This window comes from Leptonychotes weddellii, chromosome 9, assembly GCF_054177405.1.
Source record: "Leptonychotes weddellii isolate Sample4059 chromosome 9, ASM5417740v2, whole genome shotgun sequence".
NCBI classification, from domain to species: Eukaryota; Metazoa; Chordata; class Mammalia; order Carnivora; family Phocidae; genus Leptonychotes; species Leptonychotes weddellii.
The window spans coordinates 35,633,474-35,654,173 of record NC_138377.1 but is presented as its reverse complement, the minus strand read 5'-3'; positions in this window follow the sequence as shown (position 1 = coordinate 35,654,173).

Sequence of the window (20,700 nt, the reverse complement as noted above, 5' to 3'; positions counted from 1 at the left end):
TAGCTTTATTACAAATAGAATGATATGCCGACTTGTTCTATAGTCTTTAGTACATAATGCTGGCATCTAATCAAATCAAAAGTTCAATTGCCTTTGCTAAATGTTTCTTTTGGAAAGTTATTTTTTTAATTTTTTAAAAAATTTTATTTATTCTTTGTTTGAGAGAGAGAGGTAGGGAGAGAGAGCACAAGAGGGGAGGCGAGGGAGAAGCAGGCTCCCCGAGAGCAGGAAGCCTGATACGGGGCTTGATTCCAGAACCCTGGGATCATTACCTGAGCTGAAGGCAGATGCTCAACTGACTGAGCCACCCAGGTGCCCCTGGAAAGTTATTTTTAAAAGGTATAATTCTGTTTTTCTTCTGTTTGTGTGATGGTATTTCATAGCTAAAAGACTTTACTGATTTCTCAAAAATTCTAGTTCTTAGAAAACCTTGCATGTTGATCAATAGATTAAAATAAAGTACCTTTTAAATTTAATTTTCTTCTTTGTTTACTCCTCAAAGTGTTGTGTTAAGTATGTTAGACAAAGTGTAGTGATAATGAGGCATCTATTGTGATATAAAACAGATTGTGGTCCTGTGTAGACAGTATAATTCATTCATTCTGTACCTTCCTCCCTCCCAAGTATTTATTTGTGCCACATGTGTTAAATTCTGAGGTTTCTCTATATATAGAAAGCAGCCTCTTCATATTTTTTCCTGAGCATCTTTAAAAAATAAATGTACTGTTTTTATAACATTTCTTCCAAAACATTCAAAACACTTAAAAAGTGATAATTCCATTTTTGAACACAATGCATGTAATAATGAAATTCCTTTGGCAAAGCAACAAGTTTTTAAACAATTTTTAAGTGAAAAAATGAATATTTATTTAGGATGAGGAAATAAATAACAATAAAGTACAGATACCTATGGCAAACATCATGAAATCTAGAAAACATAATTTTTAATTAATTGCATGAAAACCCTCTATAATACATTTTCTCCAGTATTTTTATTGAAAAAATTTTGAAAATTCCTGTCAAATTTCTTTCCAATACCAGCTATAAAAGATGTATTTGCTGTTTGTATGTTTCTTTTAAGCTTGTGGTTAAGAGCCTATGGAATCTGATAAATTCTATTTCACATGATTACTATAAAAAAAAAATTGTTCCTTTCCATGCATGCCTCTACACTGAGTATCTTACAACCTGGCAGCTGACTTGATGCAAGAGGAAGCACGTACAGGCAAGAGGGCACCAGAAAACGCTGCAGCCAGAGAAAACAAGCTAGCAAGAAGCCAGTCTTCTTGTAACCTAAACACAAAAGTGACATTCCTTCACTATTCATTTGGAAGGAATCCCTAGGCCCCACCCACACTCAAGGGAAAGTAATTACACAGGGTGTGAATATCAGGAAGCATCATTCTATGAGCTGCCTGTCACAGCACCATAGGACAACTTCATATGGTGCTGTGGGCTCTGGTCTTATACCTTCCTGTCACGCTGCTGGCTAAGCAGGCTTAGTGGGCCGTGGGAGCATATTGAAAGCCATTCCAACACTATTCTGACATCTAACAATGCCTTAAATAAACATGCAAGTAACTGCAAGCTACCCAAATATACCCCATCAAACTCAAAGAAGATGTACCCCCAGCTCATGTGTCCCTCATCTGAATCCCAAAATTGCCACTGGCTACTCCAATACTACCTCACACAAGTGGCCTTAAATGATTACAGTTAAAATACCTTGGTCTTACAAATTTTACAAAAGCGTAAGTATGTGCATACATCAGAAGGGGTCAAAGAATTGCTTAAGCTTTCGTACTTTCTCCATAAATCTGCCTCTGAATGGAAACCATCATTATGGACTAGGTTGACACAGAAAAATGACAAAGTTGATAGAATTTAGAGATAGAAGACCCAGTTTCCACTGTTGCTTTTAAGCCCCTAAAAAATCACTATGACTTTAAGTTTTTATTTTAATTCCAGTTAGTTAACATACAGTGTTATATTAGTTTCAGATGTACAATATAGTAATTCAACAATTCCATACATCACCCAGTGCTCATCACAAGTGCACTCCTTAATCCCCATCACCTATTTAACCCATTCCCCTCACCCCTTCCCCTCTGATAACCATTAGTTTCTTTTCTATAATTAGGGTCTGTTCTTAATTTGTCTCTTTCCCCTGCTTTGCTCACTTGTTTTGTTTCTTAAATTCCACATATGAGTGAAATCATATGGTATTTGTCTTTCTCTGACTGACCTATTTCATTTTGCATTATACTCTCTAGCCCCATCCATGTAGTTGTAAATGGCAAGGTTTGATTCTTGTTTATAACCTCTTCTGCATATAGCAGTCTATATTAAGTTGATGGTTGCTCAAATTTGAACCCATTCTTTACTCCTCTCCTCCCCACATTTTAGGTACATGTTGTTATATTTTGCCTTCTTTTATTTTGTGAGTTCCTTGACTAATTTTTTACAGAAATATTCATTTTTACTGCTTTTTTGTTTCCTACCTTTATACTGTCAACTTTTGGTGTCTCCTTTCCACTCAAAGAGTCCCCTTTAATATTTCAGGGCTGATTTAGTAGTCATTAACTCCTTTAGCTTTTGTTTTTCTGGGAAACTCTTTATCTCTCCTTCTATTCTGAATGATAGCCTTGCTGGATAGAGTATTCTTGGCTGCAGATTTTTCCCATTCAGAACTTTGCATATATCATGCCACTCTCTTCTGGCTTGCAAAATTTCTGTTGAAAAAGTTCCTGCTAGCCTTATGGGTTTTCCCTTGTAAGTTACTGTCTTATTTTGTCTTGCTGTTTTTAAATTTTTTTCCTTTATCACTATATTTTGCCAATTTAATTACAATATGTCTTGGGGTGGATCTGCTTTTGTTGATTTTTATGGGAGTACTCTGTGTTTCTTGGACCTGGATATCTGCTTCCTTCCCCAGATTAGGGAAGTTTTCCCATATTATTTCTTCAAATAAAGTTTCTGCCCCCCTTTCTTCTCTTCTTCTTCTGGGATTCCTGTAATATGAGTGTTATTACGTTTGATGGAGTCACTGAATTCCCTAAGTCTATTTTACTGTTGCATAATTCTTTTTTCTCTCTTTTCAGCTTGATTACTTTGCAGTACTCTGTGTTCTAGATCACTAATTTGTTCCTCTGCTTCTTCCATACTACTGTTCATTCCAACAAGATGTTTCTCATTTTGTTTATTGAGCCCTTAATCTCTGCTATGTTATTCCTTATTTCTGTGTTAATGGTCTCACTCATGTCTTTCACTCTTTTCTCAAGTCCAGTGAGCATCCTTATGATCATTATTTTAAATTCTCTATCAGGCATTTTACTTACATTGGTTTTGTTTAGATCTCTGGCCGTGGCCTTGTCCTGTTTCTTCATTTGGGATCAATTTCTCTGTCTTCTTATTTTGTCTCAGTCTCTGTGCCTGTTTCTGTGTTAAGAAAGTCAGCTATGTCTCCCGTTCTTGAGGATAAGACTCCTTTCACTCACCATAATGTTTTTGAGATTTGTCCACGGTGTTGAATATATCCATAGTTCATTCTTTTGCATTGCTGAGTAGTGGCCTATAGGGATACATTACAATGTTTATCAATATATTTGAGTTGTTTCCAGTTTTTGGTTATTATGAATAAAGATTCTATGAACACTATTGTTCAAGTCTTTGTGTGGAGATGTTTTCATTCCTCTTGGACAAATAGAAATGAGTGAAATTATTGGGTCATGGGGGTAGATATGTGCTTCCTTAACATAATGGGAAACTGTCGAACAGTTTTCCAAAGTGATTCACTATTTTGCTCTCCTATCAGCAATGGATGAGATACTCTTGTTTCTCCACATTCTCATCAACATTTGGTGTTGTCACAATCTTTTTAATTTTAGCCATTCTAATAGGTATAAAATAGCATCTCATTGTGATTTTATTTTGTATTTTCCTGATGACCAATGATGATGTGCACCTTTTTATGTACTGATCATCTGCACATCTTTTGAGAAGGGTCTGTTCAGTCTTTTGTCCATATTTTACTGAATTGTCTTTTATTATTGATTTGTAGGAATTCTTTATAATTCTGGATAGAAGTCCTTTGTCAGATGTATGCCTTAAAATATTTTCTTCTTGTCTGTATCAGTCAGGATAGAGAAACCACATAGTTTGAACAGGAAAAGTTTAAATACTTTTTAACTTAATTCTTATAGTTAAGAATTCTTAAAAATAGCAGGGGACTGAAGACCAAAAGACTGGTCAGTGAAAAATAAAGAGAGCTTTAAAGAATATAGAAATAGTAGTTATAAAAAACAGATACTATCCCTAGGACTGAGATAAAGTATCCAAGGAAGAAGCCCCATCAGAGCCGAGATGCAGATCTTGTTGAAGGTACTGGCTATGCCTACCATATGGCTGACAGAGATTTCACTGTGATGCCACATCAGTGGAACTTGCTAGAAAAAGTCTGTAGCTTGTCTGTTTATCCTATTCACGTGGTCTTTAACACAGCAAGGTTTTTGACTTCCTTCCTTCCTTCCTTCCTTCCTTCCTTCCTCTATTTCTTTTTTAACCTATTGAATTCACTTTATCATAGAGAATCTCAAACAAGATAAGCACTTTCTAGGTAATTTTGTGGATTTGGTTAGATATAGATATAGAAACAAAGATACATAGATATGTGTGTGTAATTTGCTTTGTTTTAAAATAAACATTGAATGCAGAAACTTTGTTTCTCATTACATGGCTTGATTTCAGGTACCATACTTCTGACTGGGTACTTGGACTGCATAACCTAAAACACAGTTTATATTCATTGAGAATATGTGCAAATATCCAATAAAACAACTATATTTATTTCATTCTGTTTCTTGTTACTTGTATTTTTCTTCTTATCTTAAAGAAAATCAGAATATTTCTATTCTAATGAGTTAAAAAGAGGAGGGTATTTATTTTCTTGAATGTTAGGCACACAGAGTAAACCAACAAAGACAGTACTGACAAAAGATTTAGTGCATGTCATTTGAATGTGCTCCAAAGTGAATATTAATAAAACAATGCTTATAAAAAAAGAAATGTTTAAATATATTAGTTAGTCTAATACATTATTTACCCTAAAAAATATTAATTACCCTAATTATGACAATCATTTGTCAGTACTAAAAAAAAAATACGCATATCCTCTGAAGTTTTTCTAACACTGGAATTTGCCATCAAAGCCAGAGGCAATTATATCCTACTGAGTGCACATTAAAGCAATCTAGAAACAGCTATTAAAATACATATACCCCTTTGCATAAATACCAAGAGATGCAATTGCTGGATCATACAGTAAGACCTCATTTACTTCTATTTAAAAAAAAAACAAAAAACTGCTAAACTGTTTTCCAAAGTAGCTGTACAATTCTGCACCTAACACTTGGGTAAAACAATAGAGGCTATTAAAAAAAAAAAAGGAAAAAAATACATATACCCCAGTTCTGCCAAGATGGAGTACTTTTATTCCTCCTAAGACCTCCTTGCAACTAAAAAACCCTAGGTATATACAACAAACAAAGATAGGAAGACTCTGTAAGATGTTAAACTGCCTAGGTACCTCAGGACTTGAGGAACAACATAGTGATGAGTTCCTGAGTTTCCTTGTTGCCTCCCACATATCCTGGACAAGGAAATGCAGAAGCCTCCAAACTGAAACCATGAATAGGCATAGGCAAAAAACCAAACACTTCCAAGAAAAATCTGTTTCCCCTAGCCAAAGAACTGAATGGCCTAACAAGAGAAAACCTCCAGGCAATACATATCCCACTCCAGCCAAACATCAGTGGAAAAACCCCACTCTTAAAAATATTCAAATAGGGGTGCCTGGGTGGCTCAGGCGTTAAGCTTCTGCCTTCGGCTCAGGTCATGATCCCAGGGTTCTGGGATCGAGCCCCGCATCGGGCTCCCTGCTCCGCAGGAAGCCTGCTTCTCCCTCTCCCACTCCCCCTGCTTGTGTTCCCGCTCTCACTATGTCTCTCTCTGTCAAAAAAATAAATAAAATCTTAAAAAAAAAAAATTCAAATAGTTCACAGGAAGGTAAGAAAAGACAAACAGAAAACAATAAAATGACTGACTTAAGCCTTAACATATCAGTTATTCCCTTAAATGTAAATAGTTTAAATATACCAATTAAAAGACAGAGGTTGGCAGAGTGGCTGAGAAAACATCATCCAAAATATACTGTATATAATAAATTCACTTCAAATACAATGACATGAGTAGGTTTAAAGTAAATATCAAAATGACAGAATAGGAAGTCTCAGCCCTCATTCCCACCTCCCCACCAACACAGATTTAACAACATAAATTACAAAATACCTTTATGAGAAGTCCAGAATTCAGTTAAGAAGTTGCAGTGCCAGGATGCCTGGGTGGCTCAGTCAGTTAAGCGTCTGCCTTCGGCTCAGGTTATGATCCCAGGGTCCTGGGACCAAGTCCTGCATCGGGTTCCTTGCTCAGTGGGGAGCCTGCTTCTCCCTCTGCCCTCTGTCGCTCCCCCTGCCTGTGCTCTCTCTCGCTCACGCTCTCTCTCTCTCTGACAAATAAATAAATAAAATCTTTAAAGAAAAAAAAAAAGAAGTTGCAGTACTCCAGGTAAATGAAAAACCTGAGATCAGCTGCACTAAAACAAGAAAGAACAGCAATTTCAGTTTTTTTACATCAGTCCCCCAAACCTGGCACAGCTCATCACAGAGAGAGATTGTGACTCCTCCCTGGGGTGGGGGGGAAGAAGAGAGAGTGAGGAGAACATCCAACACCCCCAGCCTTTCTGTGCTGCAAATCTGTTAATTTTTCATTAAAGAATGAAAAATATGGGGCGCCTGGGTGGCTAAGTTGTTAAGTGTCTGCCTTCGGCTCAGGTCATGGTCCCAGGGTCCTGGGATCGAGCCTCGCATCGGGCTCCCTGCTCCATGCAAAGCCTGCTTCTCCCTCTCCCACTCCCCCTGCTTGTGTTCCCTCTCTTGCTGTGTCTCTCTCTGTCGAATAAATAAATAAAATCTTTAAAAAAAAAAAGAAAAAGAAAAACCACATGATCATCTCAATAGATGCAGAAAAAGCATTTGACAAATTCAATACCTTTTCATGATTAAAAACTCTCAACATATTAGGGGGCGCCTGGGTGGCTCAATTGGTTAAGCGACTGCCTTCGGCTCAGGTCATGATCCTGGAGTCCGGGGATCGAGTCCCGCATCGGGCTCCCCGCTCAGCGGGGGGTCTGCTTCTCCCTCTGCCCTCTTCCCTCTCGTGCTCTCTGTCTCTCATTCTCTCTCTCTCAAATAAATAAATAAAATCTTTATAAAAAAAAAAACTCTCAACATATTAGGTATAGAAGGAATTTATTTCAACCTAACAAAGTCTATATATGACAAACTCATAACAATTTTGAAAGTTTTATTTTTATTTTTTTCAGTTTTATTTTTTAGGAATTTTCTTGTTATTTAGCATTGAAATATAGTGCCTTTGAGGTTACACTTGTTGAAATTTTACAAGGAAGGACTCTACATAAGCCTGAAAAATATGGAAAATTATTAATGGTCCTTACTTGTGATTAATATTTTGGGTTAAAAGAACTTTTACAGGAATTATATCTAATTATATGTTCTGCAAAGCACCTATAATTTTATGCCCTTTTTTTACTCTGAACTTAATATATTTGTATTTGAATAGACAAGTCAAGTAAACTGAACATGCACAAAATTCTTCACTAAGAAAATACATGGCTTCGGGGCGCCTGGGTGGCTCAGTCGTTAAGCTTCTGCCTTTGGCTCAGGTCATGGTCCCAGGGTCCTGGGATCAAGCCCCTCATTGGGCTCCCTGCTCTGCAGGAAGCCTGCTTCTCCCTCTCCCACTACCCTTGCTAGTGTTCCCTCTCTCGCTATATCTCTCTCTGTCAAATAAATAAATAAAATCTTTAAAAAAAAAAAAAAGAAAATACATGGCTTCAATGTTTTTTAATAAAAAACTAATTTGTAAAAAAATAAAGTAAAATAATAGAAAGAGACATACCAGGGACGCCTGGGTGGCTCAGTCAGTTAAGCATCTGCCTTATGTTATCATAAAAAAGTATGTAAACTCATGTACATACATACATACATTCACAAACACGTAAGAGTTTTTGTCATTATTTTCCTTTATTAAAAGGGGATTATATTACACACATTTTTCTTCACTTTGTTTTCTTATTCAACTTTGTGAGAATTCTTTCAAGTCAACTGGCAGAGCTTTAATTCATTTTTAATAGATGCATAATATTATATATCATAGTTATTCTATCACTACCAAATTCATGGGTAGTCACTTGTTTCTGGGTTTTGCCACTAAGAACAAATTCAGTAAGTGCTTAAATGTTTTTATACCCTGATGAGTTTATTTCTATGGAAGAAATTCTCAGGACTGAAATTAATGGGACTATTAATTCCATTATGAGAGATATTGGTCTGTAGTTTTTTGCTTTTTGTGTGTGTGTGTGCCTTGTCTGACTTTGGTGTAATAGCAGCCTTATAAAATGAGTTGGGAGGTGTTTCCTCCTCTTCCATTCTAGAACAGATTGTGTACAATGGGTGTTAATTATTTTATTTTTTTTTTAAAGATTTTATTTATTTGACAGAGAGAGAGTACACCTGTGTGCACGCACAAGCAGGGGGAGTGGCAGGCAGAGGGAGAGGGAGAAGCAGGCTCGCTGTTGAGCAGAGAGCCAGATGCAGAGCTTGATCACAGGACTCTGGGATCATGACCCGAGCCAAAGGCAGACGCTTAACGACTGAGCCACCCAGGCACCCCTGGGTGTTAACTCTTTAAATGTTTTGTAGAATTCTCCAGTGAGTCTACCTGGGTCTAATGATTTCTTTTTGGGGAGCTTTTTAATTACAAACTAAATTTCCATTATCATTGTAGGACTTATTGAGGTTTTCCATTTCATCTTGGTTGAATTCTGATAGTTTGTGATTTTTGAGGAATTGGTTCATTTCTTTTATGTTTTTAAATTTATGAGCATAAAGTTGTTCATAGTTGTGATGATTAATTTTATGTGCCACCTTGGCTGGGCCAGTGCCTAGATATTTGTCCAAACATTATTTTGGATGTTTCTGTGAGGGTGTTTTTGGATGAGATTAACATTTAAACTGGTAGATTTTGAGTAAAGTAGATTGCCCTCCATAATGTGAATGGGCCTCATCCAATCAGTTAAAGACCTGAATAGCACAGAGACTTACCTCCCCTCCCAAAGAGAAATACTGCACCAGATGGGTTTTGGACTTGGACTACAGCATTAGCTCTTCCTGGGCCCCTAGCTCAACTGCGTTCACACTTGAACTGCAACATTGGCTCTTTTCTGGGTTTTCAGCTTGCTAGTTTTAGAAATGAGCTGCAGTACTGGCTTTTCTCTGGGTTACCATGCAGATTTTGGACTGCCAGCCTCCATAACACATGAGCCAATTCCTTAAAATAAATCTCTTTCTAATACATATACATCTTGTCAGTTCTGTTTCTCTGGAGAATCTAATAATTATTTCCTCCTAATGGCTGCAGGATCTTAGTAATATTCTCTGTTTAATTGCTAGTATTGGTGATGTAGGTCTTCACTTTTTTTTGTCTTTGTTAGAATCATTAGAGATTTATCAATTTATATTAAATTATAAATTGATAAATTTAAAAAAAAAACCCAGGCTTTTGTTTTATTGATTTTTCTCTATTGTTTCCAATTACATTAATTTCTGCTCTTCATCATTTTATTCTTTCATCTTGCTTTAGATTTATTTTTGTCTTCTTTTTCTAGTTTCTTGAGGTAGGAACTTAGATTATTTAAGATCTTTTTTTTCTAATATTAGCATTTAATACTCAGCACTGCTTTAGCTGCATCCCACATATTTTCATATGTTGTATTTTCACATTCACTCAGTTCTATGTATTTTTCAATTTTTCATTGAGACTTCCTCTTTGATTTATGAATTATTTAGAAGTGTGTTATTTTATTTCCAAGTGTTTGAAGAGTTTCCTAATTGTTTTTCTATTATTGATTTCTACTTTAGCTCCATTATAGTTACAGAATATACTCTGTGATTTCAGTTCTTTTAAACGTGTTGATATATTTTCTGTGGTCAGGATATGGTCTATCTTGGTGAATGTTTCATGGGCACTAGAAAAAAAAATGTGTATTTTGCTGTTGCTAAGGTAGAGTATTCTGTATATTTCAGTTAGATCCTCTTGGCTGATTGTGTTGTTTAGATCTTATAGTTTGCCATCTAGTAGTTGTTTAGTAGTAATTGCTGAGAGAGGGATATTAACTGCCCAGTGTATAACTGTGGATTTGTCTATTTCTCCTATCAGTTTTTGTTTCATAGTTTTGGGGCTCTGTTGTTTGGTGTATACACATTTAAGATTAAGTCTTCCTAATGGATTGATCCTTTCATCGTGTGTAATGTGCCTCTTTGTCTCTTGTAATTTTTATTGTTTTGAAGTCTATCTTATCTGATGTTAATATAGCCACTGCTGATTTAAAAAAAATACTGTTTGTATGGTATGTCTCTCTTACTCTTTTTTTTTTTTTTTTTTTGGTCAGAGAGAGAGAGAGATTACAAGCAGGGGGAGTGGCAGAGGGAGGGAGAGGGAGAAGCAGGTTCCCTGCTGAGCAGGGAGCCGGATGCGGGCTCAATCCTACAACCTTGAGATGATGACCTGAGCTGAAATCAAGAGTTTGAGGCCCAGCCAACCGAGCCACCCAGGTGCCCTATATCTTAATATAACAGTGAGATGATATATAGCAAAGAATACTGTACTATTTTTTCATGAAAAAAAAAATTAGTTCATTTTAGAAAACAATGATTAGGCATTTTTCAAGCTACCAGATTAACATTTACTAAATTTAATATCACTTTCTTAAATAGATAGTATGTTAATTTGAAAATACGCAGTATAAAAATTTTACCTTTAATTCCTTGGTAATAGCTGACCCACTGGTTTCTAAAATAACCCACCCTATAGTAGTCCTCATAATTGACTTACAGTAGAAAAAATAAAAATAATGACATATTTGAACCACTTGCCTATAAGAGTAAATCTGGACACATTTTGTGTTATTTTTCTTATGTGTTTACAATATAGAATTTGGAGACATTACAATACAAAAGGATTCTTATTAGTAGCTTATAAATCCATGCTTATTAACATTATAATAAAAATACATACATTTGCATCCAATTTCATTTCTTAAATTACAAAGATGTGGTAAGCATTGACCATCAAATGTCATCTCTCATATATTGATAGCCCAGAGAAAAGGTAACTATATTTGAAGTCCTGGAAAAAATTGCTAAGCCTTCAGCATTCCCTTGTCAGAGTAATTTTCATAACTAAAAAGGAGCAATAAATGACAAAAACCAGGAATACAAATAGTTTTACATTATGTCAGTACTTACAATTGATCTACCCACCATGCTTAGTCTCTGATGATCTTAGTTCTGAAGTGTCATTTCCTTGAAGAACTAAAGGAAAATACATATAAGGTCCCATGAAATTCAAATAGTTATTTTAGATTGGTCTTGATTTTACAAACAGGAAGAAACAGATCATGAAACATGTTAAATTGTGTAAATAAAAGAATCATTCCTCTTATACAGCATTTTTGGTATTCTTCCTTGTTATCTAAACCAGAAAATGTGCAGCTATGTGTATGGATAGGTGAAAATTCTTAGAAGTAAAATGGCAGTGGTATACCTCAAGAGAGCTAGCCCATCAGTGTATTTCTTATAATCCTTGTTCTGTTTTAGGCCCCCTGTACCTTCCAGAAAGGACTAATCTTTTTCCTAATATAGAAGACTCACTGCATAGTTACAATTTTTCTTCTTATATGGGATAGAAGAGACTGCTTCATTATTCAATAAAAAATTTAATGACAATTTCTGAGGCATATTTCCCTAGGTTTTCCAGTAGTTTTCAAAAAGAATTTTAATTATCTATTTGACAAAAATGTATGTAGTATTCTTATGTGAAAAATCCTGTACTAGGTGTTTTAGAGACAGAAGTGAATATGACAGACTTGATCTCTCCCCTTCTGGAACCTTCAGTCTAGTGGCAGATACAACATTAAAGAACATACATAATTCCTTATATAATTAAAGTTGTAATGTTATATGAAGGAGGTATGCAGAATGTTATGAAAGATAGCCTAACAGTCTATGGAAGGAAGGGAAAGCTTCTTTGAGAAATTGACATGAATCAGTGAGTATATTGGTATAACAAAGCCTATGATTCTAATCAGACCTGAAGCCAAACCTACGGTTTCTTTTGTGTTTAAGCTTGTATGAGTTGGGTATCTATTGCTTACATCTGAGGAGTCTAACAGGCCACTTAATGTCAAATAAGATGTAAAATAACTTTTGTCCAAGATATTTAAAGAAAAGGCAATTATTAGATTTTAGGTTGCTATTTGAAGTTAATTTCAGATTGCAAATCATTTTTCTGAGGTAATTTTTTTCAAGTTCGTTCTCTAAAGAAAATGTAATAATTCAACGCTGATTAATGTCAGAGCTATACATATTCTTTTTTTGCTTAAAAACAGAATATACTTTAGGTCAAGTTGATTATAAGATAAACATATTTCAATTTCAAGTATTTTTAAATAACTTTAAAGAATATCTAAAAATACTTTTCAAATTATCATCTGCACATACATTTACCAAGTATATACTACATGCTACACTGTAATTTAGTAAACACTCATTGATCACCTATTAAGAACCAGGCCATGGCATTTGCAACAAGGTGGATGGAACTAGAGGGTATTATGCTAAGCAAGATAAGTCAATCAGAGAAAGACAAGTATCATACAATCTCACTGATATGAGGAATTCTTAATCTCAGGAAACAAACTGAGGGTTACTGGAGTGGGGGGGGGTGGGAGGGATGGGATGGCTGGGTGATAGACATTGGGGAGGGTATGTGTTACGGTGAGCGTTGTGAATTGTGTAAGACTGATGAATCACAGACCTGTACCTCTGAAACAAATAATACATTATATGTTAAAAAAAAAAAAAAAAAGAAGATAGTAGGAAGGGAAAAATGAAGGGGGGATAATCAGAGGGGGAAACGAACCATGGGAGACTATGGACTCTGAGAAACAAACTGAGGGTTCTAGAGGGGAGGGGAGTTGGGGATGGGTTAGCCTGGTGATGGGTATTAAGGAGGGCATGTATTGAATGGAGCACTGGGTGTTATATGCAAACAATGAATCATGGAATGCTACTTCAAAAACTAATGATGTAATGTACGGTGACTAACATAACATAATAAAATATAACAAAATTTAAAAAAATTTTAAAAAAGAGAACCAGGCCATGGTGATATGTTAAAGATTAAAGACCAAGTCCCTGCTCTCAAGGAACTCATATCCAGGGTTATGAGAAAAGTTCTCAAGAAAAATTATATTCTATAAAACAGTAGTGCTAGAAACTGATGACATAAAAATGATTAAGATATAGTCTTTATCTGTAGGATTGACTAGGCTATTGGCATGGTTGGTTCATGCCATTCACTTTTCTTCCAGCAAATATTTATTGAGCATTTTACATGGGCTAGGTACCACACTAGATTCTATCTGAAGCAGCAGTATCAAACAAATTAGATTTAGTCAGGTGGGGAAGGTGGGAATTACTCAAGAATTATAAAAATAATTAAAGCATCATTGTACTTGGGGATACAAGATATCTAGAGCATAATCCTTGTCCTTGTAAAATACAAAGTCTAATTTTACAAATAAATATTGTAAAAGCTATGCTAACAGGTATAACCAAACTATGTTTGGAGCATTTAAGAAGTGCTGAGATCTGGGGTGCCTGGCTGGCTCAGGTGGAAGAGCATGTGACTCTTGATCTCTCCGGGTCATGACTTTGAACCCCCCAATGGGTACAGAGATTACCAAAAAAAAAAAAACTTTTTAAAAAAGTGCTGAGATCTGCTTGGTGAAGTCAGAGAAGGCTTTGCAGAGGTGTTTTTGAGATGAATTGTAGAGGATAAGTAGAAGTAAATAGCACAGAGGTGGTATTTCAAGCAATGGAAGCAGGTAAAAAATTTCTCCCCCTCATAATTCTCTATTCACAAAGAAAAAAATAAATATACTATTGTATTGATTTTGGTTTTTTAAGCCTATTAATTACATTTCTGTTTAATTTAGGCTATCTGTTAGAGATACACTTATAATAATTTATTCTCATTGTGTTATGTGGAAATCTAGGAATAAAAAATTATTGTATTATACTTTCAACTCTATTTTTGAGACCAGGTTGATTTTATGCATGAATAAACTCAGGTTCTTATAGGGAGATTGTTATGGAGGATTAATTTTTGTTTAGCTCAGATAAAATAACACTACTATTTCCCCTTTCTTCTCTCTTTCTCATTCACTATACTCTGGCCATACTGACTTCCACCTCCTAGAAATGCCAGGTTCCTGCCTCAGGACCTCTGCCCATTTTGTGCTCATTACTGAGAACATTTTAAGTATTTATGCAATTTTTGTGTACTGCCTATCATTTCCACTTGGTAGACCTTAACAAGCATTTCTTAAATTAATTATTACTAGGTTAGCCACATTATTAATTTTTGAGATCCTTTTATTTTTCTACCCATTAGGTATAGAGAGTAAGAAAGAGATAGACTAATTCAACAGATACAGAATATTACTAGTTATCAAAAACTTCAATGCATAATCCAAATATTTTTATATCATCAAAAGGCATCCATTAATCATAAAGTTGGGCAAAAGAATAAAAATGAGATTAGGAAGTAAATATTTTAATGTTACTCCTTCATGATGTATTGGAAGACAAAATTATTTCTTCCTTGGCTAGAAAAAACATGCATAACTTTTGTAAGTAGTTATTTTTCAGACTCATTTGGACCATGGTGTAACTGAATTAATATAAATGCCTTCTTACTGAATACTTGTTTTATCATTGGATAGACTCTAAAAATTACTTTAAAATATCTTTTGTCTCTATCATTTGATGTATGTAGCATTTCTTAATAAAATTTTAAAAACCTGAACATTAAATTATCTTATGTTTTGCATGAAAATCTATCACCTGTCTCTAAAACAAGTTAGATCACCAAGCACTTACCATGAGCTAAGTCACTTTAATACTCCCAATAATCCTCTTTGATTTAGGATGATCAACCCCATTTTTAAAATGAGGAAACTGAAGCAAAGAGGATAAATAATTGGCCCAGAGTCACACTTTAGCATGAATCTTTCAGTGTTTAAACCTGGATAATAATATCAGGGCCCACACTCTCCACTACTATTCAGTACTCTATCCATCATCCCTCTATTATACTCTCTTGTGATTCATCAATCTGGAGCTACAAATCCTTCATGAAGGGATGCCTGGCTGGCTCATTCAGGGGAGCATGTGACTCTTGATCTCAGGGTTGTAAGTTCAAGCCCCCACACTGGGTGTAGAGATTACTTAAAAATAAAAAACTCTTAAAAAAATAAAAACTCCTTCATGAAAAAAATACTTCCTAAAACATGCCAAAAAAAAAAAAAAATCAAAAGGCAAGCTGATACTTTGGGAAATTTACCCTCTAAAAAGTAGGGGAAAGTTCTAAAAAGAGTATCATATTCATCACAAATCAAAAAAGAAATAATGTTTTAAGAGAGAAATTTTCAGCAAGATGTCAACATCAGAATACAAAGTGATGTATTTAGAAGCAGAACTGCTGCACTGTAAACAACCTGGGTGTGAGTCAGAGAATATTAGGACAGGCCTGTCCACCAGGGATATAGATTTGATTGCATGTGACTTGTGTCAGCTTAGGAGAAATCAAGAGCAAAGTATAAAAGCAAGGCAATGGGAATGGTTCTAAATGAGCCATTCAGCCTCTAAGGCAAGTTATATGGAGCAAATTGAAATTCAAAGGGAAAGCATTAACATGCCAACATGCCGGTTTATACATTGCTTGTTCATTCATTCCTTCAAAAGATCAGAAAAACTTTATTTTAAAAATTGTAATTTTTCTTCACTGCAAAATTACTAACCCTCTCTACTTAGCTAGCAGTAATTAAAGCTCTAGTCAGTCACCTATTTAGGCCCCTGAAATTCTCAATCATGATAAATAAAAAATTAATATTTACATTTTTCATTACTCAAAGGGATTTACAACCCTGCAATCAGCAAAGCAGTAGAAAGCTTAAAGCTTGTGTGTGTGTGTTTTGTTCAAATTTTTCCTCTATTGATTTTTTTTAATAGACTTTACTTTTTAGAGCAGTTTTAGGATCACAGAAAAATTGAGCAAAAGGTAGAGATTTCCCATAAGCTCCCTACCCCCACACATGCATAGCCTCTCTCATTATCAATATCCACCACCAGAGTGGTACATTTGTACAATCAATGAATGTACATTGACACATCATTACACTCAAAGTCCATAACTTACATTAGGGTTTACTCTTTATGTTGTACATTCTATGGGTTTGGACAAACTTGTAATAACATGTATCCATTATTATAGCATGATACAGAGTATTTTCATTGTCCCCAAAATCCTCTGCTCTGCCTATTCACTCCTTTCTCCCTCTTAACCTCTCACAACCACTGACCTTTTTACTGTCTCCATAGTTTTGCCTTTTCCAGAAACTCAAATAATTAGAATCATATAGTATGTATGTAGTCTTTGCAGATTGGCTTCTTTCACTTAGTAATACCTATTTAAGTTATCTCCATGTCCTTTCATAGCTTGGTAACATTTCTTTTTAACACTGAATAATATTCCATTGTCTGGGTGTACCACAGTTTACTTACCCACTCACCTATTGAAGAACGTCTTAGTCGCTTCCAGGTTTTGGCAATTATGAATAAAGCTACTATAGACATCTGTATGCAGGTTTCTATGTAGATATATATTTTCATCTCCTGTGGGTAAATATAAGAAGCACATAGCTAGAGCTAGATCATATGATAAGAGTATGCTTAGTTTCTTAAGAAAATGCCAAACTGTCTTCCAAAATAGCTCTACCATTTTGCATTCCCACCAGCAATGAGTGAAAGTTCTTGTTGCTCCACATCCTTTGTAGGATTTGGTGTTGTCAATGTTCTAGATTTTGGCCATTCTGATAGATTTGTAGTGGTATCTCATTGTTGTTTTAACTTATATTTCTCTGATGACGTATGATGTGGAGCATCTTTCCATATGCTTATTTGTCATCTGTATATCTTTTTTGGTGAGGTGTCTGTTCAGATCTGTGGCCTATTTTTTAATTGAGTGATTTGTTTTCTTATTGTTGAGGCTTTTTTTCTTATTGTTGAGTTTTAAGAGTTTTTTTTTTTATATTAAGGCCACTTTATTTTTTTTTTTAAGATTTTATTTATTTATTTGACAGAGAGAGACACAGCAAGAGAGGGAACACAAGCAGAGGGAGTGGGAGAGGGAGAAGCAGGCTTCCCGCTGAGCAGGGAGCCTGATGTGGGTCTTGATCCCAGGACCCTGTGATCATGACCTGAGCCGAAGGCAGATGCTTAACGACTGAGTCACCCAGGCGCCCCAAGTTTTAAGAGTTTTTGTATGTTATGGGTAACAATCTCTTATCAGATGTGTCTTTTGCAAATATTTTCTTCCAATCTGTGGCTTCTCTTTTTATTCTCTTGACCATGTCTTTTGCAGAGCAGAGAATTTTAATTTTAATGAAGTTCAGCTTATCAGTTATTTCTTTCATAGATTGTGCCTTTAATATTACATAGAAAAAGTCATGGGGGCACCTGGGTGGCTCTTGATTAAGTGTCCAGCTCTTGATTTCGGCTCAGGTCATGATCTTGGAGTCCTGGATCGAGCCCCATGTTGGGCTCCCCCCTCTGCAGGGAGACTGCTTGTCTTCATTTCTCTCTCCTTCTGCCCCTTCCCCACTTCACACTCGCACTCTCCCTCTCAAATAAATAAATAAATCTTAAAAAAAAAGAAAGAAAGAAAGAGTCATCACCAAACTCTAGGTCATCTACATTATCTTCTATGTAATCTCCTAGGAATTTCAGAGCTTTGTATTTTATATTTACATTTATGTGACCCATTTATTTTTGTGAAGAGTATAAGGTCTGTATCTAGATCCTTTTTTTTTTTTTTTTATGTGGATGTCTGGTTGTTCCAGCACCATTTGTTGAAAAGACTATCTTTACTCCATTGTATTGCTTTTGTTCCTTTGTCAAAGATCAACTGAACGAATTTGTGTGGGTCTCTTTCTGAGTTTCTCTATTCCATTCCATTGATCTATTTGTTCTTTCATCAATATCACATTGTCTTGATTACTAGAGCTTTATAGTAAGTCATCCAACTTTGTTCCTCTCCTTCTTTATTTTGTTGGCTATTCTGGGTCTTTTGCCTCTCCATATAAACTTTAGAATCATTTTGTTGATATTCACAGAATAATTTGTTGGGATTAACTGCAATTGAATTGAATCTATAGATCAAGTTGGAAAGAACTGACATCTTGACAATATTGAATCTTTCTATCCATGAACATGGAATATCTATTTATTAAGTTCTTCTTTGAGCTTACTATCTTTTCAGCTTTTTATGCTGTAAGTCTACACATTTCAATATGTTCTAGTCAGTAGTATTTATATCTTATTCCCTGACTATGCTAAAGTACATTAATGCCACAATATACAAGTAGAAAGTTGTTTCATTCCTCTGAGCTTTAAACTTGATCTAAATTACACTCTTAAAAATCTAACAGAACACTGAAAAAGAGCAAGGTTAGTTAAATGGTGGGTTCCCTTAATATTTACACTGAATCAAACACTAAACAACCAAATCAAACGATTTTTACATAGGGATGGTATGGTTTCAGAACTGTTAAGAAAGTCAATCCAACTTAAATAAATTTTCTTTTAGTCCAGAGTCTCAAAATCCTGCCTGAATTTCATTGCCAAAGATAAATATTAACCCTTTTATAAAGCTTCTTGCTAAACTCACCCACTTCAGATTTTTAAAGTTTTGTTGCAGGTGCCTGGGTGGCTCAGTCGTTAAGTGTCTGCCTTCGGCTCAAGTCATGGTCCCAGGGTCCTGGGATGGAGCCCCACATCGGGCTCCCTGCTCAGCAGGAAGCCTGCTTCTCCCTCTCCCACTCCCCCTGCTTGTGTTCCCTCTCTTGCTGTGTCTCTCTCTCTGTCAAATAAAGAAATAAAATCTTTTAAATAAATAAATAAAAATAAAGTTTTGTTGTGTTTCCTTTAAAATTTGTATTTAACCTGATTAAACAAGTCAATACTTAGAATTACAGGATTAGTTCTTCTGAAAAAAAGACAAGTATGCCCTAATTCCCAAATATTTTACACTGTAAACCTAAAAAAAAAAAAAAAAGGTGAATGGGTAATCTGAGACTGCTTAACTTGTAAGAAAATACTAGTTAGCAAGTGGAACACCAAGGATATTAAATGGAGCATATGTAGTATAAAATTATCCTAGATTTTCTATGGATTTTCTAACACCATTCACAAAAAACAAACTCAAAGCAGATTAAAGACCTAAACATGAGACTTGAAACCATAAAAATCCCAGAAGAGAGCACAGGCAGTAATTTCTCTGATGTCAACTACAGCAACCTTTTTCTACATATGTCTCCTAAGGCAGGGAAACAAAAACAAAAATAAACTATTGGGACAACATAAAATAAAAAGCTTTTGCATAGTGAAGGAAACCATCAACAAAACAAAAAAAACCTACCTACTGAATGGGAGAAGATATTTGCAAATGATATTCCAATAAGGGTTAATATCCAAAATGTATAAATATATAAAATATATATTATACAAATCAACACCAAAAAAAAAAAAAACCTAATCTGATTAAAAATGGGCAGAGGACCTGAATAGACATTTTTCCAAAGAAGACATACAGATGGCCAATACACATGAAAAGATGCTCAACATCCCTAATCATCAGGAAAATGCAAATCAAAATCACAATGAGATATCACCTTACATCAGTTCAAGTGCTAAAATCAAAATGACAAGAAATAACAAGTGTTGGCAAGGATGTGGAGTAAAAGGAACCCTTGTGTTCTGTTGGTGGGAATGTAAATTGTGTAACCACCATGGAAAACGGTATGGAGGTTTCTCAAAAAATTAAAAATAGAAATACAATATGATCCAATAATTCCATTACTGAGTACTTACCCAAACAAAAACACTAATTCAAAAAGATATATGTACCCCTATGTTTACAGCAGCATTATCTACAATAGCCAAGATATGGAAGAGCCCAAGTGTCCATCCAGAGATGAATGGGTAAGGAAAATGTGATACACACACACACACACACACACACACACACACACTGGAATATTATGTAGTCATTAAAAAGCATGAGATTATGCCATTTGAGACAACGTGGATGGATCTAAAGGTTATTATGCAAAGTGAAATAGGTCAGATTTAGAGAACAAATACCATATGATTCCACTCATAAGTGGAATAAAAAAAAAACTATGGATAAACAAATTAAAAGCAAAAAAAAAAAAAAAGAAGGCTGTCTTTAAAAATACAAATTTTGGGGGCACCTGGGTGGCTCAGTTGGTTAAGCAACTGCCTTCGGCTCAGGTCATGATCCTGGAGTCCCAGGATCGAGTCCCGCATCGGGCTCCCTGCTCAGCAGGGAGTCTGCTTCTCCCTCTCCCGCTCCCCCATC